Source organism: Ciona robusta, unplaced genomic scaffold (assembly GCF_009617815.1).
Source record: "Ciona robusta unplaced genomic scaffold, ASM961781v2 AP042749.1".
NCBI classification, from domain to species: Eukaryota; Metazoa; Chordata; class Ascidiacea; order Phlebobranchia; family Cionidae; genus Ciona; species Ciona robusta.
Window position 1 is genome coordinate 47,930 of NW_028323128.1, and position 13,211 is coordinate 61,140.

General features: G+C 36.2%; 1 non-coding gene and 3 pseudogenes across 1 annotated transcript; 1 reads left to right on the top strand and 3 right to left on the bottom strand.

Annotated features, from left to right (window-relative positions):
* Positions 1 to 581: 581 nt before the first annotated feature.
* LOC149723468 (U2 spliceosomal RNA) lies at positions 582 to 774 on the bottom strand. Its single transcript, XR_016386975.1, has one exon. It is a non-coding gene; the product is annotated as a U2 spliceosomal RNA (small nuclear RNA).
* An 816-nt stretch (positions 775 to 1,590) lies between these two features.
* On the bottom strand, positions 1,591 to 1,702 carry LOC149723469 (U2 spliceosomal RNA; annotated as a pseudogene).
* Positions 1,703 to 7,383: 5,681 nt separating this feature from the next.
* On the bottom strand, positions 7,384 to 7,559 carry LOC149723470 (U2 spliceosomal RNA; annotated as a pseudogene).
* A 521-nt stretch (positions 7,560 to 8,080) lies between these two features.
* LOC149723471 (uncharacterized) lies at positions 8,081 to 9,259 on the top strand (annotated as a pseudogene).
* The last annotated feature ends 3,952 nt before the right edge of the window (positions 9,260 to 13,211 follow it).

Here is a 13,211-nt window from a genome sequence, read left to right on the forward strand (position 1 = left end):
GCTCTATTTCAGCGTGGGTTTAAAAAGCTTTACAGGGGCATAAAATAAAGAATATTGCAACAATTTCCCTGCTGAAAATTAGAACCCTTGGTCACAAGGAGCGTAAGTTGTTTCCGCCTTTCGATGCGTAAAAATTTAAATGTCTATGTTGCGGCTTGAATCTCACATGTTTATGTTGTGTGTGTAACTGAGTTGGCTTGGGAAGCATATAACATATAATAATAGGTAAGTTTATATTCCCCTTACCCAGATAAATTTGATTATTTCATTGTTCGGAGATGCAGGTGTTTGTGTAACTTGGTTTTCTCTATGCTAATACTTTTCCATATTTTAATTCTTTTTTTTTGCAGAGATTGGCGACTCTATTTAGGCAAAATATAATTCTCTATTACTACTAGTAGTTGGACATGATTTTTATTGGTTACGTTTTGGTAGGATCGGATCATTACTTAAACACGAGTAGTTCGAACATCAACTATATGAACACAAATCGCGGTTAGTCTCGCGGAATTTATTACGAGATACTCTGTTTATACAGTTGTATTGGAATAATTTATTAGTATACTAATATCCACCAAAGTGGAATGTGGGCCGAACCTGGCGGTAATGCAAAACCAGGACAACCCGGAGCAGTAGAAGCAAGCTTCATTACCGTGCTCTGTGTTCAAAAATCCGAATGAAATATAAAGGGAAACGAATCGTTTCCGTCTCAGATTTCACCCTGAGAGGAACAGGTACTACACTTGATTACAGCTAAAATAGCTGAGAAGCGATAACTCCAGGAGTCCTCTGGATCAGTATAATTGTTATACCGCGTAAAAAATTAATAGCCCTTTGGCGCGAGCCACCTTGGAGGAATTGATCACACTATAGGCACAATAGCAAACGTATTCCGGATTCCTTGTATGGAACAAAATACACATACATCTTAGTTGGTATTGTGCCCATATTCTTTTCATCTTAGGCTCTATTTCGGCGTGGGTTTAAAAGGCTTTACAGGGGCAAAAAATAAAGAATATTGCAACAATTTCCCTGCTGAAAATTAGAACCCTTGGCCACACGGGGCGTAAGTTGTTTCCGCCTTTCGATGCGAAAAAATTCAAATGTCCATGTTGCGGCTTGAATCTCGCATGTTTATATTGCATTTTGAATCTCACATGTTTATGTTGTGTGTGTAACTGAGTTGGCTTGTCTAGTTAGACGTTAACGGATGCATATAACATATAATAATAGGTAAGTTTACATTCCCCTTACCCAGATATATTTGATTATTTCATTGTTCGGGGATGCAGGTGTTTGTGTACCTTGGTTTTCTCTATAATACTTTTCCATACTTTAATTCGTTTTTTTTGCAGAGATTGGCGACTCTATTTAGGCAAAATATAATTCTCTATTACTACTAGTAGTTGGACATGATTTTTATTGGTTACGTTTTGGTAGGATCGGATCATTACTTTAATTTACTAAACACGAGTAATACAACTATATGGACATCAAATCGCGGTTAGTCTCGCGGAATTTATTACCAAATACTCTGTTTATACAGTTGTATTGGAATAATTCATTAGTATGCATAATATCTACCAATGTGGAATGTGGGCCGAACCTGGCGATAATGCAAAACCAGGACAACCCGGAGCAGTAGAAGCAAGCTTCATTACCGTGCTCTGTGTTCAAAAATCCGAATGAAATATAGAGAAAACGAATCGTTTATATTCTGTATGAACTTGTTTTGGTTATTTTTTTTGTATTGTTTATTTAGTCTCAAAGATGCAACTTCGTTGTGGTGCTATGCCGTCACTGAATTTGCCAGTTAAGTCAATTCAGTCATCCTCAAGTGTAACATGTAGTAAAGTCCGTAGTCAGCAAAGTGAATCAAAGCGCCCACGCTTAGAAAAGGTGCGGTTTCCAACGTTTGCTTCCCTTTGCAAAGGTTTAAAAAGTTATATGCCTGGTAGCAATAAATGGGAGATACAGGAAAGAGCTGATGATCAGCAAGGCAGGAATTGTGTTACATTTATGATGTTTGATGAAGGTTCCTATATTCCGAAGTATGTAGCTATTTTTGAAGATAACTTTGAGACAACTGTGTTTTCTTATGGCTGGAGAGGGGAGTTGAAATTAGATTTTGATATGCAATATGCCACAGTTGCCTACATTCTATAGACTTCATAGAAAGACAAAAGGTCTGTCTTGGTTCACAGGAAATTGGTGTCGACCACTCAATCATTTGTAAGCCTAGGTTTGTGGATATGGACAAGAAACAGAAAGTTAAGAACACAAAGAGGTAGTAATTTAAATGTTTGAGGTCTTTTTAGTAGTTAAAATATTTTTAAGAGTGAGGGTTGCCTTATATTTGATGAAGAACTTGAAAGTAGTAGTTGCAAGCAGCTAAAGAAGTCGATAGCAAAGAAGAAGCGTGACAAAGATCGTTATGAGGCTAAAAAGGGATTGCAGCAAAGCAGGGATATTACCCAGTCGGCTTATGTCAACAGTTGCTCACAAACTTATGCTGTAACCTATTTATAGAATAAATAGTAAATTACTTTTATTAACAGAATTACGAATCTAGAAGCTCGTGTTCACGAACTTTTAAAAAATCCATCCAAGTGCATCGAATTGGATGAGGAAAATGGCAATGATCTAGAGGAGTGCGTTAATATTGGTAATGGTATAGCTAAATAGTGTTTAGGAGGATTAAATATCATGAGCCAAAGATTTGTAACTTGCAACTTTTAGTTCGTCAAAATGGCAAAATTGATCAGTTTCATGATATGTCTTGGAATGAGCAAATGAAATTAAACGAACTGGAAAAAAAGAGTTACCGATATCATCCTGAATTAGTCAGGTAATTTTACTCAGTTTATTAAAAAAATTTGTTGTGTTTTTGAGGAAATGGAAAACGTTTTTTTTATAGATATGCTTTGTTGCTTTATGGTAGAGGACCTAGAGCCTATAAGTTAATTCAGGAGTCTAACATCTTGGTTCTTCCATCACATAGAACACTGCGCAGATATAGATTCGTAGTTCTTGTTTTAGATTAGTGAAATAAGCATAATTTAAACGATCTTAATAATTTGATTGACATTAGCTAATTAGAATATGCAAATCATACAAGTTGCCCTAGTTTGTAAATGGGATTTAGTAAATACAACCATATATATTTCAGAAATAAGTTTCGCAGTTCTAGTGGCTTTGATATGCATTTGTTAAAAAAGCTTCATCTTGATGGTTCTATGGATAACCACGAACATCAGGTGATGGTGGTATTTGACGAAATAAAAATTAAAGGTATTAACTGCTAAAAATATATATTCTAATCAAACTGACTGTAATTCCATTGTTTTGAGCAGAGGAACTTGTGTATCAGGCTTCAACAGATAAGTTTTTGGGATTCATTGATGAGGCTGATACCGGTGGCATTCCCAATGTTTCAGACAGTAAAGTTTTGGCATCAAACATGCTTGGTATATACGTTAAAGGTATGAATTAACATGTAAAAACTGAGAAAAAATTTTTTTTTGCTTCAATAGTTTGATTTGTGTCCAAATCTTACTAGTAAATATTCAAAAAAAATGTATCTGTGATCATTATTACTATAATTATAAACAACACCAAACAACACATGTATGTTTATTTCTAGGTATCACTAATTCAAGCATTTCATACCTTATTGGGCACTTCGGCACAAATGCAATTAATGGTGCACAACTGGCGGCAATTGCATTAAAGGCAATGGACTCACTTTTCCAGCTGTCGAATCTTTGGTGTTTGGTTCTAATCGGTATAAATCAAAACAACATATTTATTAGTTTGTAGTATGCTGAGTCAGTCCTTTTCAACTAGTGGTAAACCTAAGTGTAAAACTCTTTGCTAAGCATACCAACACTTTTCTTTTATATATATTTTGTAATAGGTGATAGTTGCCATGTCAATAGGAGCATGTTTTCTATTGTTTGTGGAAGTGCGGTAGCTTCCTTGTCATCTTCAACAGATCACCCAATTGATCATACCAAGTAAAACTGAACTTAAACATTTTAATGTGATGTTCTAATATACTGTTTTTAAGGAAACTGTTTTCTGTGAGTGATCCGAGTCATTTAATGAAAACAACTCGAAACAACATTTACAGCAGTAGACCAATATCTGATTCCGGGGGACATATCACGCGGAGTGCTGTAACTGAAGTTTATGAGAAGTGCAATGTTGCTGGTGCTGAAGGGTTGGAAAAACTGCGCAAAATAAGCTATCGCCATACACATCTTAACACTTTTGATAAGATAAAAGTAAGTTTTGCAGCTCAAGTGCTATCACGCTCTTTTGCGAATGAATTGAAAGTTAATCACCACCTAGTAATGGCAGAAGTTTTTGAAATCATGAACAAGTTTTTTGACATATGTAACAGCTCGCTGCATCAACACACCCAAACAAGCAACCCTTCTCCCAACAAGCAGACGAAAGATTGGCATGGTTAGAAAATTATTTTCTAGAATATTTTCCTAATTGAGAAACTACTGTCAACAACAGGCGCAAGCAGAATGGTGACACTTTTAGTAATCTTGAAAAGATGAAGATGATGTTGTCAGCTGAAACTTTAAATGGTCTAAAATTTACTGCAATTTCATTGGCTCAAATAGTTCGACACATGCTTAACAATGGTGCCCCATATGTAATATTACGGAGAATCTCACAAGACGTTTTAGAAGGATTTTTTGGGCAGTTAAGGTCACAAGGGTGTTATAGAAACCCTAACTATTTTGACTTCGGTGTTCGGTGCAATGCATTAAATGTAAACAAAGTGTTAAAAAAAGATTTTAATGCTGCACTGCACAAATAATCCTTCCTGGTATAATAAAAAAAGCAGTAACCTGTTATATATAAAAGTCTGCATCTTAATCTTTGAACTAGTAACTCTACTGTTACTTTTGTCTCCTATTCAAAGAAAATTATTTTCTAGAATATTTTCTTAATTGGGAAACTACTGTCAACAACAGGCGCAAGCAGAATGGTGACACTTTTAGTAATCTTGAAAAGATGAAGATGATGTTGTCAGCTGAAACTTTAAATGGTTTAAAATTTACTGCAATTTCATTGGCTCAAATAGTTCGACACATGTTTAACAATGGTGCCCCATATGTAATATTACGAAGAATCTCACAAGACGTTTTAGAAGGTTTTTTTGGGCAGTTAGGGTCACAAGGGTGTTATAGAAACCCTAACTATTTTGACTTCGGTGTTCGGTGCAATGCATTAAATGTAAACAAAGTGTTAAAAAAAGATTTTAATGCTGCACTGCACAAATAATCCTTCCTGGTATAATAAAAAAAGCAGTAACCTGTTATATATAAAAGTCTGGATCTTAATCTTTGAATTACTAACTCTACTGTTACTTTTGTCTCCTATTCAAAAATATTTTTTTCCAGTTTTACCTATGGCTGTCTGATTTAGAAATACAAATATTGGTGAAGTAGTAAGTTTATTAAAAAACTTAGTTAATTGTGATGTAATGAAGCAAGGTTGTCTCTTAGTGAGGTCCTCTGACCCTTGCTAAAATTCATTTTTCTATTTTGAAACCTTTGACGTTGGTAAAGCTCTGTATATCGTTTGGCATAAATGTGGCCTCTGGTTCGAACATATTTTTTTTAAAGCACATGTAAGCAACAACACATCATTTGATTTAGCAGCTGTTTCACGTATTGCCGACATCCTACACTCCAGCATCTCTACACTTACACCATCCATAAAATCATTAACTATGTTGTCATCACTGAGTTCTGAACTCAACTGTTTTTGCCAAAAGTTTTTTAAATATGCCTCTAGTTCAGTGAAAAATATTGCACCTTCCTTTCTTAACATCCACAGCTAATTATCAATCTCTCATTATCACATACAAATCCTCTTTCGCACATACAAATCCTCTTTCGTTTTAAAATACAAAGTGCGTATAACCCTGCCTGCAATGTAAAATCCCACATCCTTTCCATCAACCTCTGAAACATTAGATTTCAATGTTTTAGTGTCTAGTAACTTGTTTTGCTTGACTTTCAACAAAATACCCATTAGCTAAATTAGAACGGATCGCACACTTGTATCCAATTTGCATTTAATAATATTCATGTATGATTTTGCGAATTTTTGTTTTTCGTGAATAAATAGTTTGTGAACTCCCGCTACTATTACTTGTGGAATTACCAAGTCGTCGAAGTTAAATATTGCTCGTGCATTTTCTGTTGCCTTTTCCAAACAAGCGTTAAATAAATCGCTTACGTTCTCTCCTGTAACGTCTGTTTCTTATATTACAATCTCGATTATGTTATTTATTTTCTCCATCGCACACAATATAATTAAAACGTTAAAAAATATTGGAGACAAATGGCTTAAAGAAACAAAATGCAATGAATCCGCGTCTCTGGCAACCTTGAAGCGTAAGAGCACTCAAGCGTGACGCAGTGAACGTATTATTTTCTGAGACAATGGATGTTCACAATAGGATTTTGGTGTGACCAAACATGTACATATATTAACATTGGTTTTCTCTATGCTAATAGTTGTCCATATTTTAATTCGTTTTTTTTTGCAGAAATTGGCGACTCTATTTAGGCAAAATATATTTCTCTATTACTACTAGTAGTTGGTCATGATTTTTATTGGTTACGTTTTTTTGGTTACGTTTTGGTAGCATCGGATCATTACTTTAATTTGCTAAACACGAGTAGTACAACTATATGAACACAAATCGCGGTTAGTCTCGCGGAATTTATTACCAGATACTCTTTTTATACTCTGTTGCCTTTTCCAAACAAGCGTTAAATAAATCGCTTACGTACTCTCCTGTAACGTCTGTTTCTTATATTACAATCTCGATTATGTTATTTATTTCCTCCATCGCACACAATATAATTAAAACGTTAAAAAATATTGGAGACAAATGGCTAAAAGAAACAAAATGCAATGAATCCGCGTCTCTGGCAACCTTGAAGCGTAAGAGCACTCAAGCGTGACGCAGTGAACGTATTATTTTCTGAGACAATGGGTGATCACAATAGGATTTTGGTGTGACCAAACATGTACATATATTAACATTCGTTTTCTCTATGCTAATAGTTGTCCATATTTTAATTCGTTTTTTTTTTGCAGAAATTGGCGACTCTATTTAGGCAAAATATATTTCTCTATTACTACTAGTAGTTGGTCATGATTTTTATTGGTTACGTTTTTTGGTTACGTTTTGGTAGCATCGGATCATTACTTTAATTTGCTAAACACGAGTAGTACAACTATATGAACACAAATCGCGGTTAGTCTCGCGGAATTTATTACCAGATACTCTTTTTATACAGTTGTATTGGAATAATTCATTAGTATACTAATATCCACCAAAGTGGAATGTGGGCCGAACCTGGCGATAATGCAAAACCAGGACAACCCGGAGCAATAGAAGCAAGGTTCATTACCGTGCTCTGTGTTCAAAACAGGAAACGAATCGTTTCCGTCTCAAATTTCACCCTGAGAAGAACAGGTACTACACTTGATTACAGCTAAAATAGCCGAGAAGCGATAACTCCAGCAGTCCTCTGGATCAGTATATTTGAATTCCATGCACTACACACGCACAATAAGCAAAGACGAAGAAAAGAACTCTTATCCTGTTTAGTGCAAAGACAACTCTACGTCTTCCCTGCCACGACACGTCTTCACAGCCACGACAAGAAAAAAGAGACTTGGGACTTTATTATTGGAACTACTACTAAAACTGGATTTATACTCAGTGAAAACTTGGACTTCTTGACAAAATTGGATATAAAATCTACATGAACGAAGAAAAACTGAAACTCGTCTCAAATCTGCTCTACGGCCAGGTGATTGTAGTACTTAGTTTGTTCTGTTTTTTTTGCCTAACCTTTATTTCACCTCTAAGTGTTAGAGTCCGAATTTCCGCTTAGAGACCTTTCTCTCTTACTCCATATTTTGTATATAGTCCTTGATCCCTTTTGAATTTATTTGTCACCAACCTTGTTTTGTTTTGTCTCCGCATATCTTATACCCTTTGTCCAATATTATTATACCCTATACCATTTTTGTACCCTCATACCCAATCCCAAAATTACCGTATAACTGAAAAAATGACAAACTCGAAGGTTATAGAACTGGATATGGAAATCAAAAGATCAGTCGTTGTACAACTCAAAGGTAATGTGGAACATATCAACGTATCTACATTCATGGAATTATTTGGAAGAAATGGACCACTTGAGGCGCTGGTTGGTGACGTCGATGGAATCATCACAGAGTTTTTCAAGGAGTTGGCATTTTTACTTACACTGAAACACCGGAGCGAAAAAATTGAAACTATCATTAACCACTTCAAAAATCCAGAAGTCCACTTCACTACACAAAACGGTAATCGGATGCTAGTCACCGCCAGACTACCAGCATCACCACAAGAAATTATAACTTTGCACTCAATACCGTGCTACATAGATGATGCAAATATTAAGGCACTTTTGGAAAAAACAAATGGAGGAAAATCGCCTCAACGGACTTTGGGACACATAGAAATTTTAAATCAATTAAAAACGGTTGGTTAAATATAAACTTTGATAAGATAAATATTAATAACATACCCAAAACAGCTAAGATCTGTGGGAAATGGGTAACGATTACAAAGCCGGGGGGATCCCATCTACCCCTATGCAGATTCTGCAAGGAAAGGGGCCATGTACAAACCAAATGCCCCAAAAAAGGCTTTTGTATTTACTGCAAAACAGATGACCACATTCTTAGAAACTGCAGATCCAAACCAACCGGCATCACCTCAACACCATTGAAACGAGTTGAAAAAAGAAACAGTCCAGTACCACCACTAATCCAAAACCTATAACAAGCACATTCGCAAGTGAACAAGAAAATCAACAACTAAATGATTCCGAAATGAAACATGAAAGTAACATCAACCAAAACAAATACAACACAAATCTCCCCAGCAAATCAATCAAAAATTCAGAAAACAGCAGCAACAACGACACCCTACAAAGTACCTCCGCAGAGACGCCCATCAGAAATGCATTAGACTAATCCCCCAAAACCACTTCACCTGACCCAACAGGTTAATGCTTTAACGCTCAGGCTGCAAGCTTTCCGAAAATCCCCTTAGTATGACGTAGCTAGATATTTCTATGAGGTCGTCGAGCGTGTCGATGTTATTGCGCAATGTTATTTAACTGTTTAGTGTTATTTCAAAGTTTGAGGTAGGCCTGGAGCATATTTGTTGTTTCGTGTTATTTAACTGTTTAATGTTATTTTAAAGTTGAAAGTAGGCCTGGAGCATGTTTCTTGTTATTTAATTGTTTAATGTTATTTAAAAGTTTGAGGTAGACCTAGAGCATATTTGTTGTTTCGTGTTATTTAATTGTTTAGTGTTATTTTAAAGTTGGAGGTAGGTCTGGAGCATATTTTTTGTTTCGTGTTATTAAATTGTTTAGTGTTATTTTAAAGTTGGAGGTAAGCCTGGAGACGGGAGTATATTTGTTGTTTAGTGTTATTAAATTGTTTAGTGGTATTTTCATAGGCGTAAAACTTTCAATATGTCAGGGGCGGTAAAAGTTAATGAAACTTCGCCTGCGTGTTATTTACGTCTGTGCGTCGTTGCGTCTATTCGTGGTCTCGTCTGTGCGTAATCTCGTTTAATTTTGCTACAACTCGTTGTAATGTTAAGGCTGGTGACTTGATTCATCTAGTTCGGATACATTCTTTATAATTTTAAATTAATTTAATACCAACAAATTCCTAAAAATACAAACATATATAGGCCAGCAGTACCACATCACTTCGCCACACAGTGAGGCAATAATGGGATAAATACATCAAGTGATCTTATTTTGTATTTTGTAAAATAGAACGAAAGAACACGGCGGGCGTTAGTAAATAGATCAAACGAAAATAACAAGTTAAACTGAGAGCACTGAAAAAAAAACAATCGTAAACGAAACTTTAAACGGTGTTAATTCAATATCCATTCGGCATAGAGGAAGAAAGAGCGAAAGTGTTTTTCCTGATAGAAGTTCTTCGTATCCACTCATCAACGAGGGCCTTAATATCGATGGATGACACATCTGAATCATGTGCATAACTTGAGCAAACATGATTAAGTCTCTGTTGACTCATCGTGGATCGCAAGTAGGTTTTGATTCGTCTTAAGGCACTGAACATTCTTTCAGCTTCACAGCTGGAACATGGCAATGACAGAAAGATTCTCAGCAAAACGTTAATGTTTGGCAACAATAATTCAATTGTTTGGTCTTGAAAAACAGCCGCTAGATCGCTAGTGAATTTACATTGCAATTTCTTCCCTACTAGAAATTTATGCAGTGTACCCATTTCAACTCGAATATTTTGTGCATGTATTTGGTCTCCGTATACAGCTGCAATGTCCTCAATCAGATCACTGGAAGAACGCGGCTTTAATAGTATACTTTCGATCTTGGAAATGAAAGACAAGTCAGATTGCGAGTACCGCACAGTAATAGCGTTGGATGCAGTTTCAAAAAAACTGATGTACTTTTGCTTAAACAAAGTTTCTATGTCGTTGCCATCATGTAGTTCCCGACTTCGTCTCCCTAGTCTCGGACGAGAGGGCAAGCCGAGACCAATTTTTAGGCCGTATGAGCTGCAAGCGTTGAAGAACTCCATAGCACATGCTTCATTGTGACCAGAGAGCGAAATCAACAGATTATTTATTAAGTTTCTGCAGCGTTCTACAGTTTGTTCAGAACTTTGGACTTTAACATGAACAGGGTGAATAATTTGCATCAATGCATGTAGCAAACGGAGATTGAAATAAACAGTAAATGATTCTATGGATTTTAAATGAGACATTGCTGCATTACGTATAGTTGTTCCTTCTTGCTTGACCGAGTTTAACCAATCCAAAATATTTTCATAGTTGATAGTTCCCTAGAAAAGCATCCAAAGCGGGATATCTTATCACCCATCGGGTAGGACACATTGGCCTTAAACTTCTTCCAACGTTATCTCGATCTTCACTCTAACAAAAATTATTAAACATAGCGAGACGATGTGGGGACGACTTGATAAAATTCGTAACATTGGTCAGCACAGATATTGCGGTGTCTGCCTCATTTGTACTCTTGAAAACATCCTGAACAATTAAATTAACTTTATGCCTAACACAATAAACATACGTCATTTTGGGAAATTTATCTTTAAATCGTCTTTGTACGCCGCTAATGTTTCCGCTCATGTTTGCTGGGCCATCGTATGACTGCCCTACACAATTTTCCAGAGGAATACCAACAGAAGATAATGCATCCATGAGTAGTTTCACTAATGTAGCAGAGTCGGTGTTGTCTGTCTCCACCATACCCAGGAAGCTTTCCTTTATGCACATATGTTTGTAAACAAATCGAATACAAATACAAACTTGTTCCTTCCTGCTTATATCTTGGGTCTCGTCAGCAATTAAAGAGAAATACTTTGCTTCATTTATTTCTTTTGCCAAATTTCTTGTAATTTACAATCCTGCCATTTTTATTATTTCATTTTAAACTACAAGGCTGAGCCATTTCTGTTTTTCACCGCGGGAAATCCACGCATCCACATCTGCATTAAAGTGACCAAGTAGAATCATGGTTTGTACAATGTTAGACTTCTCTGGTGTATGACCGCGTTTTGACAAACCTTGGCGACAAAGATAAAGCAAGCTAGCATCTAGGCCATCTCGATTTTTTTGTAAACCTATGAGTGTCTGTTTTGACACGAGCAAAGTTGTGCGATCTTCTTGGGTCTCTGTAAAAACAGCTTGCTGACACTCAAGATGAAGTGCGCTGGCAGAATGCTTTTTAAAGCAACTTCCCGCTCTTCTCCAGTCGGAAAATCCAGTCGTCCACACATCGTATCTCGTAGTTATTGCACGAAGAGATTTTGTACAGATTAGCTTACACGTCACGGCCCTAGAACAATGAATGAATGAATGAATGAAATTTATTTCGTCTCTTCGGTCACGATAGCGAAGAACAAGACAGTTGACAAAAGCGAAAAGACAGGTAGTAACGGTAAAACAACAGTTGTTAAAACACGCTTATTGATAAAAAAGAAAGAAATATTGTTTTGGATAAAAGGCGTGACCGTTACACCCTACAGACGATACAATGTGAAAATTAAATAAATAACATTTAATTAAACATATTAAAGTTCTAATTTGAAGAAAAGTGTGCGTAAGGACACAACCCGTACAATGGGGGGAGTCGGCCTTAAAGAAGATTGATTTAAAGATTGGAGCATGATGAAAAAACAAAACCCCCAAAAAGAAATTCCACCAAAGTTTACAATAAACAGTTTCGAGTGCACACTTATGTAGGATTTAGAATCAAGTGCATTACATTAATACACATAAATATTTGCACGTTGCCGAATTCTCAACATTATTGTATAAAAGCCACTTAAATTCTTCTAACCAATAGTGTTTAAATGATCGTCCATCACATCGTGCGGGTGCAGACGGTGTTGGTTCCAAATTTTCGTCTACAACTGAGACATTCGTTACCGGTGTCGCAGAGGTGGTGGGCTGATCCGTTGAAGATAATTCTGCGTTTACTATTGAAGTATTACCCCCCGCGTTAAAATAGCAAGAAATCGAGGGCTGCAGCTTCCTTTTTGACATACCTTTAGTTTTTCTTTCAAAATTGCATTTTCACTTGATCTTAACGTAATAACTGTGACTGTGTAGGCTACATTACTTGAAGTTAAGATTTTCTTGTTTATGATTAGTTAATATTGTTATTCACGTTTGTTGCGTCACATGCTCAATTGTTTATTGTAAACGTAATAATCGCTATGTAACCGTGTAAACCAGGAGCGGGAAACTGTTCTAGTCGGTGGGCCTGATATGGGAAAATGAAATACCTGGCAGGCAGGATTCCTATATCGAACCTAAATATGTTCCAGAAGTAGCACTGCTGTATATATTTACGATGTTTTCCTCAGCCAAGCAGCATGTTTATTACGAAATAGTAAGGATTCACACTTGGATTCATTGCACCATAATAGCGATTGTTTGACTTGGCAATTATTTACGACATAATAGCAATTCACACCTTGAATATTTGCGTCATATAACGGCTGTCCCTTGGTTATTTAGCCTGCAGGTGCGTAAAAACAAGTTGAATATTTGCCTTTAAACGTATGCGCATTCA